Below are 8,386 nucleotides of genomic sequence, written 5' to 3'. Positions count from 1 at the left end.
CTTCTAATAAGATTGTAACCTTCAGACGACATTTAAAATAAAATCTATTTTTCCTACTGGACACAATTTATCACTTTCTGGAAAATGTGTAGTCACAAAAACTGACTTTATTAGAAGCATTCAGTGAAATAGAGATGTTTTAGACTTTAGGAGGAAAATTTTAAAAAGACGAAGTTTGAAATAAATAATATTTCTCAGACAAGGCATTTCCTGTCCATTCATGAACAACTGGGTTAGAGAACCTCAAGGCAAAGCTTACTTCTTAAACAGCATCCTGTATAGCTGATAAGGGTTTTTATATTGACATTTTCTGCGGTTTTTCACTAGTCTCGTTTTAAAGCTATGGTTCCTATTGATCCACATCCCTATGTTTCCTTTTAGATATTCTTCTCAAGAAATACACTTTCATAGATTAGTAAATGTGTGCACAAAGAAAAAACCATGACCTCAGGAAAATATCATGGGACAACAGTAATAAGTATTATGCAAGATGTCTGTCGTGATCTGGAGAATGAGGATTTGAAAAGTCGGGAGAGTGGGGAGAGATACAGTAAGTATGCATTTCTAAACTAAAAGAAAAAAAGGATATGTTTCCCAAATAATGGTATTTTTAAAACTTTGTGTATTATTTCTTAAAAAGAATTTGGGGTTAATTAAATGTGGGGCTTTGGGCACCATGCCAGCTGTTCTCATTATCATATTTCCATATTTTTAATTAGTTGAAGAGTTACAAATAAGCTTTCCCCACCAAAAGAAATTACCATGTAAGCTAATTATTGATAACAAAATCCTGAAGCTACTAAACAGTCTGATGATCTAGTTTGTTTAAAATTTTTTAATTTCTCATGTTCTAAAATATGAGAATTATATGTATAAAAGGGAGTTTTGTGGTTATACTAGCTTAGATTGTCATTTTCAGAAGCTGAGCTGCAGAGTGATTAACCGGCTTGCCTAAGGTCAGAAATGCAAAACTACCACACAAAGATATTCAGATAACAAAGTCAGTATAGAGTGATTGCCTGTGATTTATTGTTAACAGTTCAAATCATTTCCTAACTCAAAGATAAAATCAGGTTGGAGGGTAAATACTGGTTACCCAAGACCTTACTCTTTATGTCCAGAAACAAAGATAAGAAGCAAAATAAAAGAATTAGACAAGTCCAATAATGGCCCCACAGAGAACAGGAACACTGATTCCTAAATTTTAAGCTGGTTAGAAATATCTTTTTTATAGACCAGTGTTTTGTACCATACACCTTATCACAATTCCCTTGAGGTACCTAGTAAATAATCAATTAAATAATACATCCATAAATACATAAATATATATGCACATAAGTGTACATAAGTAATACTTTAAATAGTTTTATAAACCCATACTCACATAAGTTTAAAAAAATGCTACAAATCATCCTCCTAGGCGATTTCAACTGAAATATTAATTAAAACCTCAGAGTTCCTGCAGTTATTAAAGGCTTCGTGAATTCTGAGAAAAAGACGCCTCAACCAGCCCTGTACACACAGATTTTAAATGTCACATTTACCATTTCTTTAACTTATGTTGATCTAGGAACCCTTTCTGTTACGCTTATTAACATGCTGTAGAAATAGTATCCCAAAGAGCATGTTTGGAGAAATAATGTCTTAAGCATTCACCTCTATGCACAAAACAATTTGGTCTGAAGAATTAAAACATGAACGAATGCAATGAATGCTATACATGCTGCTTCTTTCTTCCATGTTAGTCTTTCTCTGCAAGCAACCCTCTTCCTGAGAAATTCCATGAACTCAATATGTTTCTTTTTTTTTTAATTGAGGTATAATTGACATATAACATTATGTAATCTTAGGTGTCCAATGTAATGATTCAATATTTGTATGTATTGTGAAAAGATCATCACAATAAGTCTAATTAGCATCCATCACCATGTACAGTTACCAATTATTTTTCTTATGATGAGAACTTTTAAGATTTACTCTCTTAGATATATTTCTTTTCTTATGCAGAAAGAAGCGTCTCTTAGTTTTTGCTCATTTCTACACAGCTTAGGAAGCAGTATAATATATTAATTAGTGTGGAAAAAAGAAAAACCAACTTGGCCGACAAAACAGTGTTTCTAAGACTCGAGAGTCTAGTGAAGGCTAAAATGTATGAGTACAATTTTTAGAGATTGCCTTGAGCACCACACAATTTAAAACAGGGCTCCATAACTCATAGAAAAGATTATTGTGAAGATGAAATGAGATACTTCATGCAAAGTTCTTAGCCCAATGCCTTACACAAAATACTCAGTAAGTAATAGTGCTGACAATAGCAATGTCCACTCACAAACTAAAGTGTGAAGTAGTCATTTTTTCCACTTTTATTTAATCAATTTTATTTGCCTTTTGATGCCCCACGCCGATCCCAGTACCATGTCAGGGAGACAGGACATTCAACTAAACTTGATATCCATGGTTAGATTTTCATAGCGTTGTTATAGTCGATAGTTTAATTCGATTTAAATGCTTAGGAAGGAGTTCAGATGCCTTGATTTGCCTTTCACAGAGGCTGCTACTAAAATGTCCATTGTTCCATTCCTTCATGCTTCATTAGTTTCAATGATTCTGTTGCTGCTTCTATGCACTATATGGGGCTGAGAAATGACTGTATTCCTATTTACATGCCAAATTTGGGACTCGAGAATCCCATCTGACCTGACATACCATACCACAGTCATCATCTCTCCCAGATCCTGCCACTTTCATGGCACCGTAACTGGGCAGCAGGAGATAATAATTAGAAATTCTTTGGAGTTTTGAATAGCTCTAACCCTGGCATATCTTTTTGAGTATGTTTTCAACTATGTAGAGGCCAATTCTATCCAGTCTTCTAGACTTGTCAGAGGTCCTACCCAACTCTTTCTGTTTACCTTTTTATCTAACAGTGTCATCTCCTATTTGACTATGTTCTTTTTCAATCTAGGAATTATCTTCATACTCCACCCTTAGATTTTTTATTCTATTGTCGTTATCTCTTGATAAGGAATACTGATCAGCCCTGGCAAAAGAGTGAAGGTGTCTCACAAACTGAGCCCCTGAGAAAAAGAAAATGAGGAGTTCAGAGGAGAAAAAAAAAACAAAAACAAAAACAAATAGGTTTCCAAATCAGACAAGGCCAAAAGAGCATTCGACAAACCATAAAGGACAAGGAATCAGAGATCCTGAACCTGAGAAAAGAAGACACAGGAGCAGTCAAGAAAAAGTAGGTCACAACTTGGGCCAGCTTCCTAAGACAATGTGGGATTGTCCAATGTTAATTTTACGTTCCAATCACTGCATATTACATGGATGGGGGCTCCTTGTGTTCAACGTGTTTAAAAATAGTGATCAAGCCTTAAATATATGACAAATTTCATATCAGTGCAATGAGAAATTTCACTTCCTACCAAAGGAAAATTTAGAAAGATGATCCTAGAGGTTGTAGAATGTTTGTTCTTTCCCTCGTACAACGTCCTGTGTTTCATTTGTCTACTTAAACATCAGTGTGTCACGTGTTAGCAGAGTATGTTGAGGGGGGTCTTACAGAATGAAAATTAATCATAGTGGTGGAGTTTAACCTATTTATATAATATAGTCCAACCAGTTACTTTTATGCCCATACATGTGTAACTCTTGCTATTAGTAAATTTCATAAGCTGAAGAATAAGAAGAAGGAACTGAAACCATTAGTTCTACAAAATTTCTATTGTTTATTTTACTCAGCACTCTGGATTGGTGCCTAGAAGTTAATTTTCAGAAATCCATCTTATAGGAAAGCATATTTACGTTTGCAGAGACCAAACCCCAGGGGATGAAGCATAGCATTTTGATGAAAGTGACAACAATCTCCAGATTGATGTGAGTGATATGATGAACAGATTTTATCATCGTGCTCCAAAGGTTGTTTTTTCATTTTATTTTGTTTTGATTTGTTTGACTTAGAACATTAGAAAAAAATTCTTTGTGCCTGAGAGCTGGTCCTTGTCACAGATACAAGTGGTTCTTGTCACAAAGAGTTGTACTTTATTGATATGATAAGCTTTAGGTATAACAAATTGCTATTTGTTTTCTATTTAGGCCATCCAGGATTTGTTTGTTTGTTTGGTTGGTTGATTTGATTTGTTTTACCTCCTCCCCTCCCTTTCTTAACTGCTTTTGCATTAACTGAGATTTTTTAAAACATTGCATTTTATTTTCTCTGTTGATTTTCCGTTATACATATTTCTTGTACTTTTTTGTGTGGTTAATCTAGGAATGATTACTTGCATCCTTAAATTACAACAGTGTACCAAAAATTATTATACATTCAAATATAATGGAAGAAACTAAAAATAGTATTCTTTCATTTACTCTGATCCCATATTTAGAGCCAATTTTACACATTTTACTTTTACATGTCTTATTAAAGCCATGAGCCATTATTTTTGATTTAAGCAATTCATTAAGTTTAAAGAATTTGAAAAAATATTTTTTATATTTTAGATATATTTTCCAGTTTTGATACTATTTGTTTGTGTAGATCTAATGTTCCATCTAGCATAATTTTCCTTCTATTTAAATTTCTTTAATATTTTTTGTGGGGATTCTATTGGTAAAAAGTTCTCTCAGTTTTTATCAGAAAACATCTCTATTTTCCCTTCATTTGTTAAGTATGTCTATGTCCTATAAATAATTCTAGGTTGACAGTTTTTTCCTTTTAGCACTTTAAAGATGACATTTGTTTTGTTCTAGTTTGCACTATTTCTGATAAGTCAATAGTCATGCTTATTGTTGATCCTCTGTATATTGTGTGTCTATTTTCACCCTCTAGCTGTATTTAAGCTTTTATCTTTACTTTTATTTTCAAGCAATTTAACTATAATATTCCATGCATTCTTTACATTAAAAGGCTTGTAGACAATGGGCTTTTTGGATCTTTGGATTAAACATTTTCCACAAATTTGAAATTTTCCAGCCAATTATCTTTTAAATATTTTTCTTTCTCAATTTATTTTCTCATTCTGAGATTTCAAGTAATTAAGTTAGAACACATAATATTGTTCACAGGTCATTGAAGCTTCATTCACTTTTTAAAATCTTTTTTTGAGGTCTGTGTTTGTTTGGATGCCTCCTATTGCTCTGTGTCAAATTCACTGATCCTTTTTTCTGCAGTTTCCAATTCATTGTTAAGCCCGGCAGGTGAATTCTTTGTTCCATAACTGGAATATCTCAATTCTAGAATTTCCATTTAGTTGTTTAATAGTATGCATTTGTCAATTGGTACTTCTTATCTCCTCACTCATGTGTCCATCATTTTCATTAAATTCCTAAGTACTTTTAGAATATTTGTTTTAAAGTACTTACCCACTAACTCCAAGATGTTTTTCATATCTGGGTCTATTTAAATTGATTAGTGTTGTCATTAGTTATGAGTAATTTTTTCTGCTCCATCTTTCAAATAAGTTTTTATCTTATGTTGATATAGATGTTATACCATTCAGAATCTAGATATTGTTATTTTTCTGTAAAGATTGCTGATTTTATTCTGATAAGTAGTTAATTTACTAGCAAAGTAGCTTAATATTTTCAAGTCATATTTTTAAACTTTTTTATGTCACATACAAAATAACCCTAACTCTAATGCTAAAGGTGTCCTACTCCTAAGATGTAGCCTTTTCAATATTTTGACTGAATCTTGAATGTTTCACGATGTCTCTTTGCTCTGGATCATCCTAAATCCCATATCTCCCAGAAATTTGTGACTTCCTAAACTTCTATTCAGAGCACAGCCCCCCAGTACCTGTTCTGTTAGGTCCCATGGAGTTTCACCCTGTACAGGCTCAGCTTAGTAATTCACCAAAAACATAAGGGACCTTAGATTTCTGCAGCAGATTTCTCTGATCATTTTGCTTCTCTGAAGTACTCTGCACTGACTACCTGAACCTCTGAACTTAGCTCCGTCAGCTCAGCAGGACCACTCTGCTCTGTTTGAGTTTTACTTCGTAGACTTCAGTTTATTACCTGCATTCAAACAGAAAGCCTGGAAGATTATAGGCCTCACTTTGTGTGTTTTCCTTCTCTTAGGAATTATACTCATGAGCTTCCTGTTGTCCAATGGCTGAAAACATTGTGTAATAATAGATCAAATAATGCAATCATCTTAGAATCCTGTAGGTCAGAAGTCCAACAGAGGTGGACAGAAATAAGTTGTATTTCAGTGATGAGACAAACCTAGGATAATGGGATAGATATCTGGTTCAAAGAGGAAGAAAATTGAAGAAAAAAAAAGAGTCAATGGTGACATGCAACTTCAAAATCCACCAGGCAAATTCCATTAGGTTTCAAAGGTTGAGAATAATCCTCTGTGGCTTGCAATTCTGTCCTCTGAGTTTGAAACTCCGATATCTAGGCTCATGTACTTTGCCCTCTAAGGTATCCTTTTTTTTTTTTTTTTCTATGAAAAATAGCTTGTGTTTGCCATTAAGTAGCTTTTCAACTTGTTTCTTGCCTGTAGACTTTTGGAGGATTTGACTACTTTCTTTCATTTATCTCTTTCCTTTTGGTCCAAGCTGGAAGTATTTCTGATGATATTAAATTCTCAAGAACTTTCTAGGTATCCCATGTATGTCATGGGATTCACTCTATTAGATAAGATAATCATCTACAGATCTTTTCTATATAATCTTCTCTCTATTTTTGATTTCCTCTGAGATGGCTGAGGGAATCTGAATCACACCATAATCTCTTCAATGAGCCATTTGTGTGACTGAATATTCTGACCTTTTGTTATCCTGAAGTTATTAGCAAAAAGTTGAGCAAAGCCTTGGCTTTTTCTTGGGAGCACTCTTTCCTGATAATGAATCCTTTTAGTTTAGGATCTTTTGCCATCTGGGTAGGCTAAGAAATTCCCAGATCATTATGTCCTGGTCCCATGTTAACAATTCTATCCTCAATTTATCTCTCTCATCTTGCATTTTACTATAAGCAACAAGGAAAAAAAGACTCACCTTCAACACTTTGCTTAGAAATCTCAGCTAAATATCCAAATTCATCAGATACTCACTTCCTTCTGGAAATTCACCAGAAATGCCTTTAATATCCATATAACTACTAACAGGAATTTCATGATTATTTAAGCTTTCTCTAAAGTGATTTAAGTTTTCTCCATAATGCTCCTCACTTCCTTTTGAGTCCTCACTGGTAGTCATTACTGTCCAAATTTTTACTAATAGTCTATTCAAGACCATTTTATACTTTTTCTATCATGTTCCTTAACATTTTTCTAGCCTCTGATCACTGTCCAATTCCAAAGCCACTCATTTAGGTATTACAATAGGACCTTCTTCTAGACACCCAATTCTGTATTAGCATTCTATTGCTGCTGTAATAAATTCCACTTCCTTAGGGGCTTAAACGATGCAAACTTATTATTATATAGCTCTGTAGGTCAGAAGCCTGGGTCTTATTAGGCTAAATTAAGGTATCATCAGGGCTGTTTCTTTCTAGAGATCTAGGAGACAATCCATTACCTTGCCTGTTCCAGCATTCTTAGAGGTGGCTAGTATTCCTTGGTTCATAGTTCCTCTCCTTCACTTTCAAAGATGGCAACAATGGATTGAGTCCTTCTCACATCACATGTCTCTTCTCTTTTCCTCCTTTTTCTGTCTCATCTTTCTAACTCAGTTTAGAAAGGTTTTACTTGTTTAAGGATTCACATAATCAGATTGAGCCCACCCAGATAACCCAGAAGGATAATCTCCCTTTTCAAGGTGCATCTGCAAATTTCCTTTTTGTCATGTAAGGTAATATATTCTCAGGTTCTGGGGATTAAGATACGAACAGTTTGGGGGGAGCCATTATCCAACCAATCACAATTTGTTTCCTAACATTTTTGTAACTTTTACAGTTGTTTGCTGCAGAAGAGCTAGTCCGTTACTAGATATTCTACCATACCAGAAGTTGTAAATGAAGAATAGAAGTTTGCGAGATAGTTTTATGTCACCGTGCTTTTTGTTTTAAGAGGGACATCTTAATCTTATAGCCGATAGAATTTATTTCATTTATTTATCATATCATTTAATATATTCTTTGGGGAATGTCATATTTTATAAATTTGAAGAAATATGTTAATAAATCTCACTTCATCAACAAAGATTGAAATATTAGAATCCCGAAGATGTAAGTCTTCAAAATTAACATAATTCCAAAGCTGAAAAATAAAAAATAATTGATTGTAAACTATGTTTATTTTAATGCTATGTGATACTATTCTGCATACTAGTAGACAGAACTATTCACCATTTTGTCATAATCTGTCTTGAGTTACATAAGTTTTGAATTATGAAAAGACTTTGGAAAGGCAGACTCTGCATAACTGCTTTATACT

The sequence above is a fragment of the Pteropus vampyrus genome, unplaced genomic scaffold (genome assembly GCF_000151845.1).
Source record: "Pteropus vampyrus isolate Shadow unplaced genomic scaffold, Pvam_2.0 Scaffold37, whole genome shotgun sequence".
In the NCBI taxonomy this organism is placed as follows: domain Eukaryota; kingdom Metazoa; phylum Chordata; class Mammalia; order Chiroptera; family Pteropodidae; genus Pteropus; species Pteropus vampyrus.
Note: the sequence above shows the minus strand (reverse complement) of the source record.